Here is a 19,258-nt window from a genome sequence, read left to right as displayed (position 1 = left end):
GCAAGTACTCCTGTTTAAATCAGCAGCCTGGCTTGCATGGAGATCATAGAATCATAGAATTGCTGAGGTTGGAAGGGACCTTTAAGATCATCAAGTCCAACCATTAACCTACCCTGACAAAAGCCACTTCTAAACCATGTCCCTAAGTACCACATCTACTCTTTTTTTAAACACCTCCAGGGATGGTGAATCCACCACCTCCCCGGGCAGCCTATTCCAATGTTTAATAACCCTTTCAGTGAAAAAATGTTTCCTAATATCCAATCTAAACCTCCCCTGACATAACTTGAACCCGTTTCCTCTTGTCCTATCGCTTGTCACCAGGGAGAAGAGGTCAGCCCCCATCTCACTACAACCTCCTTTCAGGTAGTTGTAGAGGGCGATAAGGTCTCCCCTCAGCCTCCTCTTCTCCAGGCTAAACAACCCCAGCTCCCTCAGTCGTTCCTTATAAGGTTTGTCCTCCAGACCCCTCACCAGCTTTGTAGCCCTTCTCTGGACATGCTCCTTCTTGTAGCGAGGGGCCCAAAACTGAACGCAGTACTCGAGGTGGGGCCTCACCAGTGCCGAGTACAGGGGGATGATCACTTCCCTAGTCCAGCTCACCACGCTATTCCTGATACCTTCCTGGGATGGTATGGGGAACGGGTTCACCTGAAAATCCTAAAATGCAATTCCTGTGTACTGCAGTATGAGCAGTTTGGGGCAGTTAGGGCTAGAGCTGCAAGGGCGAAGCTCCTGCATGGAAACAGATGATGATGCCTTGCTGCAGGGAAGTCCTGGGAGTCACCGATGCAGAGCCCCCCCGCAGCAGCAGGCTGCAGAACCATAGACTTGTATTGGAAAATAAATTGAAGGTCTAGGAGAGTTCACGCTTGGTGAGGCACTTCTATTAGAATTCCGTCCTTTGTGAGGTTCAACCTCCTTACTTCATTTATTTTCTTCGAAATAAGAAGTTTTGAAAGCTCAGCTGTGGATTGAGTAGACCTGAGCGTGAGCAGTCCTGCTAAAGTCAGGATGACCATGCACATGCCAAAAAGGAAGACCACCAAGTCAGCCTTTCTCAGATAAGAAAGCCTTGCATCTGGTAAGAGGGATCGCTGAAGGGCTTTCCTGTGGTGTGCTTGTGGGGTTATAAGAGATGGTGGGACAGTTAGTTTGCAAAGTGGTGACTCTGGTGTTGAAACGTTGGTTCTCATATTATTTCTTGGGTCTAACAGTGCCTATACCTGCAACCGCGTTAACTTCGCTTGCTAAAAAGCTGGCTAAGGGCTGGCTTTGTGCTGTGCTTTGTGTTAGGGTACCGGCTCGCTTCTGAGGTTTCACAGCGTGGCGTGACTACTAGCAATGCTGACTTTTCTTTACTGGAACTGCAGATCAGCATCTCATACTTCACCCATTGATTTTTAAATGCTTCATGTTTTCCAGTACATTTCATTCATGTCGCTATTCAACATCGGTATTTAAACATCATTTAAAATGACTACACTGGTTTAGCAGGTGCTGAGACGCTGCTCGCCCTCGTTCCCCACCTTCCCCAGTATCGACCCTGTAGGATCTTCTGTCTCTGCTGTCTCCCTCCCTCCTGACTCAGAGTGATCCCTCAGGAATTCCTGGTGGAAAAGCTGAGGCGTTCCTAGAATTTAAATTAAATGTGTTTTGTACCCAAATGTACGCAAAGAGCGTTTATTTTGGGTCATGCAGCAGTCTATCTTGTGGTGCAGCACCTTGTTGAAAAAAGCCATCGGTGCTCCTGGTGGCCTTTGTAGCGTCAGCTCTCGCTGGTAAAGCCCTGCCGGCTTTGGGCTTAAACGGGACCACAGCAGCGATCGAAATTTCACTCTCCCTGCAACTGGCTGGAGAGCAGAGGTGGGAGGTGTCACAACTACGGATTTTTTCCCTTCCGTTTGATTTTGAAATAGCTCATTTGACAGATTTCAGGTAATGGTCTTTGCTTGTGCAGAGGTTGCGCGTCCTTAAGTGAGCAGGTTTGAGTGCAAACAGGTAGTTTGCAGGAAGGTAAGCTCCTTTTTGTCTTGCAGTCAGGTGGCCTGATACCAGTGTAGGCATTCTTTAAACATCACTACTGCTTCTTTAAGTGTTGCTTCATTTAAAACTTGTAGAAGAGTGATGCTTAAAGAACAGACCGTAGTTGAAAGAAGGGGATGAATTGCCTGAACTAGTTTCCAGAATAGTGCACTACATGCTGTGGGTCAGCTTTAGTATTTACAAGTAGATTTTTTTTTTTTTTGGTGTGCGTGTTAGCCTCGAGACAGCAAGGAGGAAGCACTGTGATACCGGGGCAGAGATTTTGTCAGAGGTCTTGTGTGTGTCTTTGAAAGGTCTGCTCCTGAGATTACCCAGATTGCTGAAGTTGCACAGAGACACGGACAAGGAATCCCTTTGAACACCGACCTTTTGCTTTTCCCTTTTGAGTCATAAAATATTCAAGGGAGTAGAAAGTGACCCATTTTGTGCGCTGCCTGTCAAAGCGAGCAGGGGAAGGAGAGTACAGCAAGGGCCCAGGTGGAACCCAGTGAATGCAAATGATTTATGGAGTAGCTGCTTTAAGCATTTCCAATTACTTCTGCCATCATCCAGTAGCGTCTATTTATGGGTATGAGCTTAAACACGGTGCGTAGAAGAAACGGATGGCGTAGGCAGCTGCGGGGACTGATACGCGCTGCAGCATCTCTCTCTGTCCCTCTGCTCACCGGGTATTTCCTTGTGATTTGCGCAGGGAAGAGAAGCCCTGCCGGGCAACCCCTTTGCTTCAGCTTGGCTTTTCCTCACAGCTAAGCAAGCAAACTTGGGTTCTTGGTGCATTCTCAGCCCAGAAATGCCTTGCGGGGTTTAACAGAGTATTTTTTTTCTTGTAGGCTGGAAAGGAAGGCAGTTCACCTGACCTAGCTGCACATGAGCAGGGAAGATGCTTGACGTGGCGGCTGGTTACACAAGCGTGTGCTCTTCATGTCCAGCCCAGAAGCATCCCTGGGCTCTGCCAGGCTGAGGGGTGTCTGAGCACCTTCATGAACCACAGCCACACCACCCCATCGGTGTGGAAGAGTGGCAATGAGAGAGAGAGGAGGCTAACTTACCTAGGCACGGTCGTCTGTAACAGTTTCAAACTGAAGGAGGGGAGATTTAGATTGGATGCTAGGAAGAAATTTTTTACTGTGAGGGTGGTGAGGCACTGGAACAGGTTGCCCAGGGAAGCTGTGGATGCCCCATCCCTGGAGGTGTTCAAGGCCAGGCTGGATGGGGCTTTGAGCAGCCTGGTCTAGTGGGAGGTGTCCCTGCCCATGGCAGGGGGGTGGGAACTGGATGATCTTCAAGGTCCCTTCTAACCCAAACCACTCCATGATTCTATGATTCCATTTCAAAATAGGTGCCAGGGTATGTCTGGTGGTACACAATTCTCCCAGGGACTTCTTTACAGTAACCTTATGCAAAAGTGAATATTTCATTCCTCCTAGGTGTCAGAGGTTTCATCTGGGGTTAAAACAAACAAACAAAAAAACAAACCCCACAGAACAAACCGAAAATGGGGGTATTGGAAATAACCTCGTCTTCAAACAGGAGTGAGTCTGCAAAAGGAGGTTAGGTTGAGCTGACAGGGTCTGAAGTTACCAGGAAACACCGAAGCCAAAGGAATCAACCATCAGACCGCCCATCAGCTCCACATTTTAAGCTATTTAAGGGGGGGCTTGGTAGATAGTTTGTGAAGTTGAACAGCTTGGCGCACAGTGGAGCTTTTATAGGGCTTCGGTGTCAGTGAGCAGCACGTTTCGTAGTCCTGAGAGGCTTGAAGTATTTTCTCCTCCCTAGTACGGCCATACGAAGAACATATATACTTAGAAGTGACAGCAACGGATCGGCTAAAGATAGGACCTTTGGATGTGCCTTAAAGGATGTGGCTGGTATTCTGCCTTTATGCCAGAATTCTTGTCCATTTTCAGGAGTAAGAGCTATTTCAGGGCATCTTCTTTATCTCCCCTGCCACTTCTTACTTTTTTCTTTTTTTCTTTTTTTTTTTTTTGATTAAACCGTGTCCTATTTCTGGTTAATGCACGGAAGAGCATTATATGGTGCTGTGGTGATATAGCTCTGATTCCTTAGCGGGATCTTTAGGAAATGAAAAGTGATCAGATTCCCTTGTCAAGGAAGATACTGACTTAGACATCCCTCTTTTCTTAAAAATATAACCTAGAGATAAAACTTTAAAAAAACTTGCAACCCAGGTAGTAATTGCATGCATTTAAAATATAAGCCAGGACAGTTGGTTGTACAAAACTGTTTGCAAGCAAATAGCCTCCAAAAGCCCGCTGTACTATCCTTTCTTCATGGGCACTTAGGTCCTATATCGTAACTGATTTTATGAAATACAGTATGGCTGTTAACCAACAGAATTGAACTCTTCAGTTGCTTAGTAACTAATCCAATCCAAGGAGGAAATAAAAATAGCATACATAATTTTAGAACCTTTAGGACCTTTGCCAAGCAAAATATTCTCACTAGCAGCAGTCAGGTTTGTGATTTGAATGGGTTAGCTTAATAGAATAGATTCTATTTGTTTTATGTAGATAAATGGCCCGTGCTTTTCAAATCTGATTAATTACGTATCTGGGCCATTAGGTCTTGTAGCTTCTGTACTCTTCCACAAGTTTATTTAACTAAAAATATAACATAACTAAGTATAATATAAATAAAAATGGAAAAATGTTTTAGTTGCCGGCTTCTTTTCAGCCTTAATCTGGTTAAAAAGCTGAAGACGGCAGTATAACTCAATAAATCACATTATATTGCCAGGAGGAATGTCATAAGCATCTGCTTAATTCAAGTGTGGGTTTTTTTCCTATTCTCATCTGTAAAGCTTGTTGAGAGGAAAGAGAAAATTATTTCAAAAAAAAAGATATTATTGCCACCATTGGTGGCTTATTCAAGCAAGGTAGGAACCTGATACGTCTAGTTTCTCTGAAAATAATTCTTCAGCTGACAGAATATGCCTCCTGTTTTAAAATATGTCTTCAAAAATTTAGCATTTGTCTGCATTTTTAGAGGCTTGCTCTGTTTATGCGCATTGCCCGTGCGTTTGACAAGTTTCATAGACAAGACTTCTGCGAATTACGGCAAGGATCTGTGTTTTTCCCTGCAATTTTATCAGCGTCGCCACCGGATGAAGGATTTGCAGGACTGAATCCTAACGTGTGTGAATAGCATTGCCGAAATCGGCTCTCTTGCCCTTATTCCTGAATAAGGTAGGCAGTATGGGATCCGATATTCATGTAATGCATGTATTCTGAAGCGGTCATGGTGCGTTGGGTTATCAAAACAGATAGAGTGCCCCTTTTCGCGAAACAATTTGAATACCAACTTCCGAGTACATGGATTCTGATTTAATTCCCCGCTGCTCTGAACCGTGCATTCAGGAAGGTCTCAGGTATTCCTTAATCTCTTGCAGTTCAATAAGTATTTTAATGTAGGACGAAAAGTGCTCAGATTTAGTTGTACGTGGCTGGTACATTTTTCTTGAAGAAGAATACACTTTTTTAGACGTCGTGATTCAGCACGTTTTTCATTCCACTTTAGGATTACCATCCTGTAGGGTAAAAAGCTAAATATAGCAAATACATGCCTCGCACGGTGGTTTTAATACTTTTTGCTTAATGCGTTTTTTGCTGGTGGAGTTTCAGGCGCTGCTATTCTTATTTGTGGCGTTTTAATTTATTAATACACCTAACAGGCTCGTCTTGAAGCCAATTAAGATTTTTTCATCGTTGTGTGCTGAAAGAAATAGCGTGCCGAATTGAAGAGGAAGTTTCCGCTGGAGCATGATCGTAATTCGTTTATGTGCCTGAAACCAGGAGAGATGTAGTAGGTATGGCCGTGACTGAAGGAACAGAGTTACCCTGCACGCCCATCGCTTGGCCCACGGAGACACCAGGGGTGAAATTTCTGGGTGCAGAAGCAGGAGACGTGGCGTGGTCCCTCCGCGCTGGCATTTTGGGGTGAAACCAGCGGGAAGGGAGCCCTTGCGTGGAGCCAGTGCTCATTTTCGGCCTGGAGCTCCTGGTCTTTGCCGCCCTGGCAGCTTGCCCGACCTCAGAGGTCTGCCTCAACGTTTGTATTTTATGGAGGATAAAAAAAAAAAATAATGCAAGTGGCGTGGTAAAATGCAACTTGATACGCTGCTGATTTATTCTTTTTTTTGTCCCTAAAGAAGTTCAGAAAACATTGCGTGAATACAAGGATTTGTGGCCAAAATGTATTATGCAGTTAATTCAAGTAAATTGCAGTTACTCTGTAGCAAATAATTACCACCTGTTTCACATCTGCCTCAAATCCACTCAAAATACAGCAATCTAGTCATCATTCTTGTATTATTTATGTAGTTTTATTATTTGCAGTTAGGCTTCTATTTACCTACCCGATTCACAACAATTTTTTCATGCCTTCTGTACACAGAGTGGCGAATTTAATAACCTCCTTTGGATTTATTTATAAAACCTTTCAAAATAACGTTTGCGATGCGTGACAGGGCTCCCGATCCGCCGCAGACGCTCGGCGGGCCTTTTTGCATCGTGAACTGCGGTCGGGGGAGTTGCCGCTTGCTGCCCTCGGATCTCAACGCCTCCGTTTCACCTTCTAAAAAATAGTTAATAGCGTTAACCCGTCACACGCGTGGCCTCCCGAGGTTTTTTCAAAGTCACCTTTGGCTGGGTGAAGCCGGGGAGCTTCTGGGTCGCTTGCTTGAAGCGTTGGGATGCTGTGATTTTGGGATGGACAATGCAGCAAATGGGGGATTTTTAGCAAGAACCTCCTGCAAGGGTGGCCAGGTATGATGCAAAGGCAAAGGAAAGCCAGGGACAAAAGCCAAATACACGCCGCTTTAAAACACTCGAAACGGTCTGCAAGTGGGGCTGGGACTTTTTGTGCTTTGTGCCGCTCGTTCCTGCTCTCTCTCAGCAAGACGCGTCGCCATCGTCACGGTTTCTTTCAATATTGCGTTTCACAACAAAACGGGGAGTGCGGGAAGGAGGGCGAGGGGTTAATTCCCGGCAGCACATCTAGGCCATCCCCTGAAATCACACGGAGCAAAAGCAGCTGAGCGGTGAATCAGGCCACCCTGCCTCTCCAGGAGGGGAATAGCAAGAGTGGGAAATCTTGCCCTCAGCTGTGCTGGCGGTGCAGCGATGCAGAGGAAAGGCGCGGGGAAATACGTCCAGTTACTCCCCTCTGAATTTCCGGTCTTTTCCATTACACCCAACTGGTAGGTATGGTTTGCAGCTCCCATATTGAGAGCAAAACATGATCCCCTGTACTTCCAGGCTGATTTGGGGTGATTGGCCTCCCGAGATGTGTTTCTGTGGCAACACTTCCCCTCCCCTTAAATTTTCCACCTTGGGTAGGAATTGCTTTTCCATACTGGCGACTCCATTTCATTTCTTTAGTGCCCTCTTTATGTTCCCCTCTGCTAGAAGCGTCCCTGCTCGGTTGCGATGCAGCACCGGTGCCCAGCACATGAAGACGAGGGAAACCTGGATGCTCTTTTCCGTTCTGACACACGCCCTTGGGAGGGGAGGGCAGCGATGGGCTGGGATCTCCAAATGTTTGTTGAAGGGTGGAAAAAAAAAATTAAAGCTAATAAAAGTTAAGCTTGGAGGATGCCAGGGGAATGAGTCGAAAACTCAGGAGCGCTATTGCACGTCTTCGTGAGACCTCTCAAAACTGCCTGTCAAAATCTCCCATTAAGGAACATCGCAGATTAGTAATTATGCGCATCTATTAGCTGAGCATCCGTTCTTTCTTTCAAATGCTTTGTGGCAATATCTCTCCGAAGAAGCGCGTATCTCATCTAGGTGTCTGCTAGATGGCCGTAACACCTCCCCAAGGGAGATGCCTCTGATAACACTATATTAAAGGCAGGGCTTGGTTTTGTCTTCTAAACCGCTATCACACAAGCCAGTGCACACGGAGAGACACCTATTACAAAATTATATGTAGACAAACGCTAACAAAAGCTGCCTGCACACGTGCACACACAGAGAAGAATGCGATGTTAACATTGTAGGAGGCTGCGATGATGACAGGAGTACTTTTATTGTCAGCTCTGCCGGGGAAGGAAAAAAAAAAAAAACGCACCCTTATTTGTGCAAATAAGCCCAGCTTAGCTTCATTCCCAAGCATCCTGTTTGCACGTGTGGGTATGTTTTGTCAGCGATGTCTTTAGGTATGGATTCTCGTCCTCAGATACTTGTGCTTGTTTGTGTTAAACAGATTAGTGCTATAATAACACACACCCACCCCGACAGAGACGTGGATGTTGTGTAGTAAGAATCCCAAATACACGGTGGTCTTGGTCTTTTGTTGTTTGGGTTGATTGGTTTTGTCTGGGGGTTTTTTGGGGTTTTTTGGGTTTTTTGTTTTTTCAAAAAAATGCTTAATTAAACTCTCCTATGCTTGGTTTTCCTGATTATATTCTGTTCATTAATGGCGAGCAAGTCTGAAAAAGAACTAAGAGCAAAACTGGAGGCAGAGGATAATAAAATCCGTAGCTATTAATTAAGCTGAAATCCTCGAACATGCCTCCTTCCAACTTGTTATCTTCCAGACCCTAGATTACTTCATTCTTTCGGTGACTACTGCTAGACAGACACATCCTGTTGTGATAAAGGAGACCAGCTGGATTTAGGGCTGCAGCTTCGTGTTTGTGGTACGACTGACCATATGTGATTCTCTGTCAAGTTTGCAGCTTTAATGGGAAATCTCTGAAGTATTTGCACTTTGATTCATGTTTTTTTCACTGGTTTGGTAACAAAAAGAGGGGGCTGGCTTTGTGCAGCTGGCTTGCACTAACATAGGTTGCAGTGTGGTCTCTGCAAAGGAAAAGGGAAGCTCTCGCATCCTTAGCCTTAAGAGTTGCTTTGAGATGGGTTTTTGTTTTGATTTGTTCAGGGGATGTTTTGGTTTGGGAGGGAGTGGGGGTGGGTGTTAGGAAACAATAGCTGGGACCAGCTATTTTGAATTCCTATGGTGATCTTTATTTTTACCTGGCTTCAACAGAACTAAATAATTCCGTTAATTATTGTTATCTTCCTACCTGCTTTGAGAAACATGTGTCTCCAGCCTCTGTAGGTCTGTGAACAGAAGGGTGGCTACTTGTGAGAGAAGCATAGCAAACAGCAGATAGAATTTGGAGGAGTTTGGGGTCTTTTTCCCTAAGAAGGAGCACTGTCAGACCCCTGGTCAGCTTTTCTGATACTTCTTATCTCAGCGTAATTTGATTTGAAAGTGTGTAAAGGACGTGCTTTCCATCCTTTTATCCATGTAAGGCTCAACCATGCCTAACTCCCTTTGCTAAAAAGGCTGCATTTGTGTAAGGTGACAGACCTGGATTTCTTATGTACGTCTTTTGATGCATATATGTTGTTCTCTTGCTGGTGTGGTAATGGACAGCTGGTATGTCTGGCTGGAAGGAGAAATGGTACATTGTGCAGACCTCGCCCACTCAACTCTGCTGGTACATCTCCATCCTGACCTACGACATCCGTGCTGGTCTCTGAGATCCTGTCGTGGATGATGAATATCCTTCCTATCCACTGAAGATGTAGCAGCGTTCCCTTAGGAGAGGCACTGTGCCACACCACTGAAGAAAATCTCAAATTCCTACAGCTTTATTAAACCTTCTGTTAACCTGCCCATCATGTCATGGTGGTTCTCCCTGTCCCCGGACTGTGACTTGCCTGTTAAAGGTATAGCGGACAAGAGTTGCGAGGTATCTATCTGTGGCATTTTGCTGAGGGCAGGAGGGAGGAACTAGCATTAATATTAGTCTTTAATTTTATTAAAGCAAGGAGATGAGGAGAAGGACTCTCCCTTTAGTCATCAAGGCTGAGAAAATAATTGCAGCCTGAAGAAACGTTTGCACTTATTGGTCTTCCTTGAGAGCAGTACACATAGGAGCAAAGGACGGTGATGGTCACATGGATATGGAGGAAATACAAATACGAAAATTCCTTTTCTTTTTCACTCTGCGCAAGTTTTACTCAGAAGGTGCAGTGAGTTTGTTATCATTTTTAATGGGTTACTTTCACCTCCGTTCTGTCTGCCCCTCTGAGCTCTCTGGGCTTGAGAAGTCAAATGCCACAGGAAAATATCATCTAAGATTTGCAGCCTGAAGGCAGTTGGCGAGGCATCAAAACTTCCAAGCCAGCCAAGTGTCTTGAATTCCCCTGTTAAACAGGCACAGAGAAAAAGTGTAGGTTAACGCTCAATACCCAGCCCTGGGCTTACCATTTGCCCTTTAGTCAAATACTTACCACGTTTGTATTTTATATTGCCTGCAGCTTGTGGCTGGACTGTATCTTCTCTGCACCTTATCAAACGCTGAATGTTTGAACAGCGCCTTAATTTTAGTAATCAGTGTCTGCAAACAGCATCTTTTAAGAGAGGGTGGCAGAAAGGGAGCGACTTAGATTTTTTTTTTCACCCTGAACTGTCAAAACCCAGGGACTGAGCAAAGCAGGAAAAGCAGGGAATCAGATCCCTTCTCCATCAATGAGAATGGTGCTGAGTAGTGATGGGTTACAAAAGACAGGGGAAGCAAGATGCTTCTTACTGAATTGGTGAATGGAGTTAAATCCAGTTGGTGGCCAGTCACAAGTGGTGTTCCCCAGGGCTCGGTATTGGGGTTGGTTCCCTTTAACATCTTTATCAACAACCTGGACGAGAGGATTGAGTGCACCCTCAGTAAGTTTGCAGATGACACCAGGTTGGGTGGGAGTGTTGATCTGCTGGAGGGTAGGGTGGCTCTACAAAGAGACCTGGACAGGCTGGATCGATGGGCCAAGGCCAATGGTTTGAGGTTCACAAGGCCAAGAGCTGGGTCCTGCACTTGGGTCACAACAACCTCATGCAGCGCTACAGGCTTGGGGAAGAGCGGCTGGAGAGCTGCCTGGTGGAAAAGGGCCTGGAGGTGTTGGTTGACAGCCAGCTGAATATGAGCCAGCAGTGTGCCCAGGTGGCCAAGAAGGCCAATGGCATCCTGGCTTGTATTAGGAATAGTGTGATGAGCAGGACTAGGGAAGTGATTGTCCCCCTGTACTTGGCACTGGTGAGGCTGCACCTTGAGTAATGTGTCCAGTTTTGGGCTCCTCGCTTGGTACAAGAAAGACATTGAGGTGCTGGAGCGTGTCCAGAGAAGGGCAACAAAGCTGGTGAGGGGCTGGAGAACAAGGCTTATGAGGAGCCACTGAGGGAGCTGGGGTGGTTTAGCCTGGAGAAAAGGAGGCTGAGGGGAGACCTTACCACTCTCTACAACTACCTGAAAGGAGGTTGTAGCAAGGTGGGGGTCAGTCTTTTCTCCCAAGTAACAAGCGATAGGAAAAGAAGAAATGGCCTCAAGTTGTGCTAGGGGAGGTTTAGGTTGGATATTAGGAAAAAATTCTTTACTGAAAGGATTATCGAACATCGGAACAGGGTGCCCAGGGAAGTGGTGGAATCACCATCCCTGGAGGTATTTAAAGGACAGGTAGACATTGTGCTGAGGGACATGGTTTAGTGGTGGTTTTGTCAGTGTTAGGTTAATGGTTGGACTCAATGATCTTAAAGGTCCCTCCCAACCTAGACAATTCTATGATTCTATTAATTGCTGCACCTTTACGCTTTTTATCCAGGACTTCCGTGATAAAGTCGGGGCAGAGAAGAGGCATCCAAAGAGCGATGCAGGCACCTGAGCCTCTGCTCAGCTCACGGCTCTGGAAATCCCCATGCTGGTGGTCGGGGAGGATGCCCTTCGCTGTGACCAGGAGGAAGAGGTGAGGGGCTAGGTGTCCAAATGCTCCTCCTGAAGTGTCCATCATCATTTTGGGTTACGTGCCAGCACCATCGGTCCAGGGGCTGTGCCTCTGTGGCGCAGGGAGCGGGTGAATAAAGGCAGAAAGATTCAAACCAGTGATTTGTCACTTGGTTTTGCTGGTAATTTCACCAAACAATGAACAGGCAATCTGGTAATAGGACATAGATTTCCCCGATAATAGCCAGCTTGTTATCGCATAGATGTGAGTATTTTCCAATAAAGGGTTTCTAAAATGGAGGTGTTGGCATCCAATTCTTAATTAAAATCCTACCTATATCTAAGCGAAGGTTGCATTATTTAAGTATACTGAAAGAAAATGGTACACTTCAGTATTTTGTGCCTATTGCAGTCCTTTTTCCTTTGAGGCAAAACTAATTTTTCTAGAGCTAAAGGATGTTTAAATAAAAAAGGAACAGTACAAAATAAAACGGATCAGCCTCTGTCCCCGAAGAGGCTGTACCGCAGCAGAGCATTTGGCAAGGACCACATCAATACCTGCTCCAACGGTGGGCTGCTGGTGGGTAGAAGGACACTTCCAGGTCTTCACAGGCCCTGCTGATGTGGCTGTAGTGTTGGCAGTCAGGTAGATAACACCACGCCTGCGTTTTATTTTGAAGTGCTGTTTTACTTGCGCTGCTCTCTACTGTTGTAAATCCGTTTCCTAAAATGTATGGTGTTGTTTTTTTCCTCCTCTCAGACACGTACAGTTCAATACTTCTGAATATTTGATCACATGAGCATTAGACCTTCGTCTCCAAGCCTGTAAAGCAGGTTGTGTGAAGTACCACGGAGTGAGCTCTGTAATGGGTTGCAGCAGCCCTGTCCTGCTGCTACTCAGACAACGGGGGAAAGGCTCTGACTTGTCTCAGTATTGTATTCAGCAAGCAAATCTTCATATTATTCCTTTAAATCAAAACAGGCAGTGATACCCTCGACTAGTACGGTGCCTGTCAGAAGCATACGTTTCGTCTAAATGTGTCTCGGAGACACTTTATTTTTGCGTCGTAAAGAATATGCTGGCCCAATGTAAATGTCAGTGAGCTCGATGCATTTTGTGCAATGGAACAGACAGATCTAAAACAGTAGGAAGAGCCTGGCCTGGGTCCTAGGAACTGCTGAAGAGCAGTTGCTTTCCCACTTTTTTTAAATGCTCTGCGGTTGAGTCCCTCTGCCTACTAGTTTGAGTCTCCATCGACCTCGGAAGGGCAGTAACGTTGCACACACCTCTTTTTTCCCTGAGAGGGGAAGAAATTATTCTTCATGAAGTAGATGATCTTAGCAGGTTGTGGTGTGGAGTTTTGGTTTTGTTTTTGAACAAATATTTCCTTAGTCTGGATTTTAAACATTTCCATACGTAGTAAGGAAAAGGTGATCGAGAGGTCCTTCTGGGGCAGATGTGTTGGTGGGAAGGAGTCTCCTCTGCGCAAACAGGGCAGTGTACAAACCGTGTGGTGTTCAGTTTTGTAACCCATAACACTTAGCAAGAGACAGTAAGGCATGTGGAAGAGGAGAAAAAAGCCAAAAAATCCTTTTGAATTTCACCGTGATGAAACAAAGTCCCTCTATCAGGACATCTAAAAGCAATCCTGAGGTCCCCAGTGTTAATGATTAACATTGATTACAAGGTGATTTTTCCAACAGAGAATCAGCTTGCCAAAAAAGCATCTTGCTGTGCATATATAGCACGTACCAGCCTTTATTAAGGGACCAGCTGATTATTATTCTGCTACCGGCTTTTATTTTCTTCTTCTACTCCCTCTCTTGCAGGAAGGCTGCATACAGATACAGCAATCGATTGAGAGGAGATGTTCGTCCTTTACGAGATTAATTACAAACACAGGGATGCTGCGTCTGGCCCGCATGTATGATTGATCTTGTAGGAGGAAATGCAATAGGAAACGAATGCTTCCTTTTATCCAGTAAGCAAAGTTCAGAGATGTTTACATTCTGCTAGGTAAGCACAGCTGTCTAAAGACGAGGAGACGGATGGACTCTCCTGTCAGCACAAATTCACGCCGAGGTAACAGGCTACGCCGTCTCTGCGGACCTCTCTCCGGCCAGGAGGCTTTGGGGCCAGAATCGCTAATTTAGCAAACAGCTTAATTGTTCCCACATTTTAATTAGCAGGGGGGGGAGATCCAGGCAGAGCCGATGCGCTCCGAGGGGCAGCGAGGGGAAGGTGTGGGTGGACGGCGGCTGGTGGGGCCGTGGGGCAAGGAGGAAGGCTCCTGGTGATGCCGAGCGTGGGGTGGCCATCGCAGGGCAGCTTTTCCGACATTGCAAGGGTACCTTCCTTAAAACCTGGCTGGCGTAAGGCGCAATCCGCATATTCGCTCGCAGTGGCACACGGCGTGTAGCAGTGGGAGCATCTGCAAAGAGTGCGGCGCTTAGCTGCCCTTGTTTCTATTTGTATCTAAATATAATCTTTGCAAGCCCTGGATTTGGCTCGGGGTTCTTCTGGAAAGGTTCATTTTGTTCTTGGGCACAGGCTGGCACTTTGTATTTAGGCTGGGAAACGGTGTCGGAGGTGACGGCTCCAGCGCAGTGACTCAGCCTTCTTCCTCGCCGTGTTTTAAATAATGGATGTGCTGCTGATGATACTTAACTCCTGCCAGAGCTGCTGAAATACACGGTGTCTTTAAAACACTGATGCAACACTGAATCTCTGCTCAGGCAGAGGAGGAGATCTCCACCTGGGATTGGACTTCTCAAAGGGAAAGAGAAATCAGAGGGAGGAGGAGGAGGAGAAGGGAGCCCAAGCCATAATATCTTGTAACGGTGTAAAAATGCCCTTCGCCGGAGGCAGTAAAGCAGTCAGCTCCGGCAGCGTGTTGAAGGAAAATCCTGAAATCGATGCTGCAGTCTGAGTTATGTTTATACAAGCGTATGCGCTGCGCTGATGACGAGGGAGAGAAAGGGCTGTTCCCTGCGTTAAAATAATTAGTGTAATAAATACAGCCTGGCAGAGGAAGTAGGGATCCCTTTGTTCACATCTCACCAAGTCTTGCGGAGTTAAGCTCAGAATTTACTTACCCTTTTATTCTCTGCCTAGAGGTCTTGAGCAGATGCTCGGCTGATGCCAGAATTAACACGCGACGCTGGATCACGGCTGCCTTAGAGCCACGTCGGAGATTTCGGGGGTCTTTCCTGTTTCCTTCTTTCTGTCCGTGCAAATCCTGGCTGATGCGGAACGTGGATCCGTTTGCTGTTTAGCAGTCAGTTTGCGAGGCTTGACAAAGGTTATTGCAATAATTGATGTTCCTCTTCTAATAATTAATGTTAATGAGTCCACTAAACAGTAAACAAGACAACAAAGAACTGTTAATGAGACAGTCTTTACTCATTTGTTTAATCTTTTAGTAAGATAATGGGCGATAAATATATCGCTATTCAGCCATCTTCAAGTCCTTAATGCGTGGAGAGTGTTTTAAAAAGAGATTTGAGCTGATTTTTTACACTTGCATTTAGTAAATTCATCTGACTGGGTAGGTGGGGCGCCTGAAAGAATTGGGAGACCTATATAATTAAGTGCCTTGACATTCTGCTTCTGAAGGACATTGGCGGATATCCAAATGCTATGTTCTGCTCTCAAACCATTTAATTGAAACCATACAAAGCGGGGGTTGGGGGGGGGGGGAAGGGGAAAAGAGAGGGAGATCTTGGCAAAAACCTTATGTGCAGTTTTTTGCCATTGGATTGACCAGACAGGGCAACAAAGCTGATAAAACAGGATTAGCAAAATTGCATTGTTGGATATTATATGCTGTGTGACATGTACTACAGCAAAGGAATTTGGCAGGATTAACCTGCAGAGGATAAAGATGTACCAGACAAGGGGGCTGAATTAATAGACTGCTGTGACCAAAGCACGGAAATCTATTTGCGTGGGATATTACGGGCGGTGATAACCTTGCTGGGGGGGGGAGTTCCGCTTGCTGTCCCAAGTCCTGCGTTGACCCTGCGCCCGAATCCTGCTCGCCGCCTGGGAACTTGGTTTCTCGTTACATTTTCCTGTTTCTGAATATGAAAAAAATGCTAATTCCTAGGCAGGATTATCTGCACTATTGTGGGGTTTATTCTGTGTGTTGGTGGGTTTTTTCCCTCCAAACTGAGAAGTTTGTTTTCCTATTTATAGGAGATGAGATTCTTCTCCTAATGCACTAGTGTCATCCTAACGTAAATCTTTGGTTTTGTCGGTTTTCCTCAGGGTTTTTAGACCCAGCCGGCCGGGTGGCATGGGGAAATGCAGTTCCCGAGCTGCTGGTTCCTCAGCTGTTTAGGAGATTGTACACTTACAGGCGTAACCTAGCTGAAATCGTAAGAAAGATTTCAAACAACATAGCGTTAAAGAACACGAAAGCTATTGCCAGTAGATGACTGAATAAAATCACACCAAGTAAAAATGGGAGAATATTAAAATTTCAGCTCAGACGTACTCTAAGACTATGTCAGACTATTTGACCAAGGGGGTAAAGAAGCAGAAAACCAACCTCTGTCTCTGGTACATTAAGGGGAGAGAAAGTAGATTAAGTGTTCGTTTCTCACTTGTACAACATATAATACCGGTTTTTACTTAAAAGGGCTTTTAAATCGGCTTCTTCCAGGGAGCAAGCAATGCATATACAGTAGCCTGCTTTTTTTAAGTAGTCTGATATGCTTCAGCGCAGATTGCATGAAAGGTTTCAGAAGGATTTAAACAACCTTGAAAAAGGCTCATATAATTTGGGTTTGTTTTTTTTTTCTTTTCCCACCCACAGCACTAGTGACAGACTTTAGTGTTCCCAGAGAACAGAGAACGTACAAAAAGGTATTTGGCGTGACTGTGCGTGTGTGACACAATGTGCTTCGTCAAGTGTGCTCGGTGCCACCGCGTGTGGTGAGAGATCTGCTCGGGGGGGACAACTTACCTTCATCCGGCATTACCAGCCACAGCACAAGTTCGGCTTCCAGGCTCTTCCTTTCAGGATTGAAGGCTGAATAATAGATATGTATAAAATATAAATACGTTGGGGTTTTTTTTTTCAACACATAAAAATTACAGAAACTGCTCTTTAAATCAAAGCTCTGTTAGTACAATGGGACGGAGACTTTACAAGTGCGCACACGTGCACAGGTGTCAAGAAATTTGGCTTCATTTCCTACAGGCACCAAATTGCATAACCTGTCTCTCTGGGGGTATCTTCCATTAGCGCATATGTTAATTGCTCTTCTGCCCAGGGACTAAATGTGACCACGTCTCCCCTCTCTGCTGGGACAAAACAGTGCATGGAATTTCCTTTGGATTAAATTTGGGGCGGGGACACAGGGACGATGCTCCCTTCGTCATCAGGGTCAGAAGTTTTGCCTCCACATCTAACCCATTTCAGGAGAACTGTTGAAGCCCAGCCCAGCCTGGAGGTCTGCTAAGCTTCCCATCGCTTGCGTTCTGTCCAGTTTGCTTTAGGACTCCTGCGGTGGGTCCTCATCCCAGGGATAGTCCCGAGCTGATTCACAGAAACTCTGCTTTCTTTCGGGTTTTTGGTTGCTGAGGAAAGTCTGTAATACACAGGATGAAGTTTATTATTTACTTATTTTTGGCATGTGCTTAGCCCAGTAAGGAGTTGTTGGTAACCCATTAAGAATGACCTGACTGTTTTGAGCAAACCCTTGTAGCACCCGTGCAGCATTTTGAGGGGAATCGGGGAGAAGCCTGTGTTCGTTTCCACATTTTTTTTGCCTGCTTGAAAAGCTGCGGGACTGCCTGGACCTGTGCTCTCCTCAGAGCCGTTCCTGTAGAGCTGTGGCCCTGCAACACTGAACTCTGGTGCTGCCCGAGGAACGCGCTGCCATGGCCGGCGTGCTCACCAGCCTCAGCCCCGCGCAGGCGAGGGAGGTTTCTTTTGCCCTTGAGCAATATGAAAGCCCCAGAATCTGTAACTCCCTGTTGTGTTTTTAAAAGAAGATCAGCTTTCCTGGTCGCCAGTGGGTTGTGTCCCTCAGCTTCTGCGAGCTCCTGAGGGATGGGGTCCTCGCAGGGGAATGAAGGGCTGCAAATGAGGACATTCGTGGGTCCCAGCACGACTCCTCTGGGGTGAGGGCACCTTCCGGAATGCCAACAGTCTGGGCAAATTCTGGGAACTGACCACATGCACACTGGTGTCTCACCCACCATGGAGGAGCGGACAGGGTGCAGACGGGAGGGTTAAAATGGCAGCGTCATGCTCGGGAAGCCACGAGGTCCCTGGGGCGCCGCTCTCCTTCTGACAACGTCCTGGGATCTGTGAAAAAGCAGCCTGTTTCTCCCGTGTCTCTGAGGGCTTGGCTGAGTTTCTAGGTTGCTTCCCCCACCTGCGAGCCTCCATCCCTCCTGAGATGAGCGCAGGAGATGAATAGGAGCGCAGCTGTACGCGTTACCGGCACCGTGCTGCAGCACCCACCTCCATGAAGCAGTAGGTCTTGAATGTAGCACCAATTTGCCGCTTATCGTTCTCTTTTTTTTTCGCTTGGAAACATACAACCTTCACACTTACATATTTTAAACAGGTAGGGGTATATTACCCATGGGATCAATAGATCTAACCCTATCACTTTGCTTTCCAGCATGTGGCGATGTGCAAGATGGACCCCGGAGGAGGGCAGAGCGTGGAGGACCCCGGCGGCCAGGAACCCAGGCGGGGGTGGCCACCTCAAGGTGCCGTGCAGCAGCTGGTGTTGTGAATCAGGCCGTCACCAGTCGGAGAACGGCTACTTCACAACACCAGGGTCGCACCACACCACGGTTCGACCGCCAGCCGGAGAGGAGCGGAGGAGGTTCCCGCAGGCAGGCAGGGGACGTGGAGCACCTCCTGGCTGCCTCCACCCGAGCCCAGACCTGCAAAGGTAATCAGGTGCTCAACTCCTATTTAGGCACCAGCCTCCCACTGAAGTCTGAAATAGAAGTTCGGCCCCTAAATATCTCTGTGGGTCTGGCCCCGAGACCCTGCCTTGCCGGTGCAGTGCAAAGCAGTGCTTCCGCAGGCACAGGGCAGTGCTTGCATGCCCCGGGAATGTTCAGGAATGGGTAACTTTTATTAAGCCGTGGAAAATATTTAAAAAAAAAAAAAAGCCTCTGCATGCTCCATGTGTGGTTATCCCTGTAGTTATCATGTCTGTGGGCCTTGCCTGACATATGTTCTCCATAAGAGATGCTGTATATACCAGGAAAGAAGCCAGACTCCTTGGAAATGATACTAAAACAGCCCTAGGTGCGCTGTAATGAATGAAAAAGCACCAAAAATAAACAGCGTGGTCATCCAGAAGTGGTACAGCTTCTGTCCTTAAGATAGAGAAGACGTTTGATTTTGTATTGCTTAAGCAACCCCTCAGAAATTACTGGGTGTAGAGGGACAGCAAAGGACACTCAAACCCACCCTGTCTGCCGTGGCC

At 46.4% G+C, this 19,258-nt stretch overlaps 1 long non-coding RNA gene across 1 annotated transcript in view; it reads left to right on the top strand.

Annotated features, from left to right (window-relative positions):
- LOC141738934 (uncharacterized) overlaps positions 1-18,918 on the top strand; it is a 70,485-nt gene extending 51,567 nt beyond the window's left edge. Inside the window, exon 4 of the long non-coding RNA XR_012585533.1 lies at positions 18,434-18,918. This is a non-coding gene — a long non-coding RNA (uncharacterized LOC141738934). The remainder of the gene's footprint in view (positions 1-18,433) is intronic.
- Positions 18,919-19,258: the final 340 nt, after the last annotated feature.

The sequence above is a fragment of the Larus michahellis genome, chromosome 2, assembly GCF_964199755.1.
Source record: "Larus michahellis chromosome 2, bLarMic1.1, whole genome shotgun sequence".
In the NCBI taxonomy this organism is placed as follows: Eukaryota; Metazoa; Chordata; class Aves; order Charadriiformes; family Laridae; genus Larus; species Larus michahellis.
The sequence above is the reverse complement of the archived record's forward strand: the minus strand, read 5'-3'. Positions and strand labels throughout refer to the sequence as shown.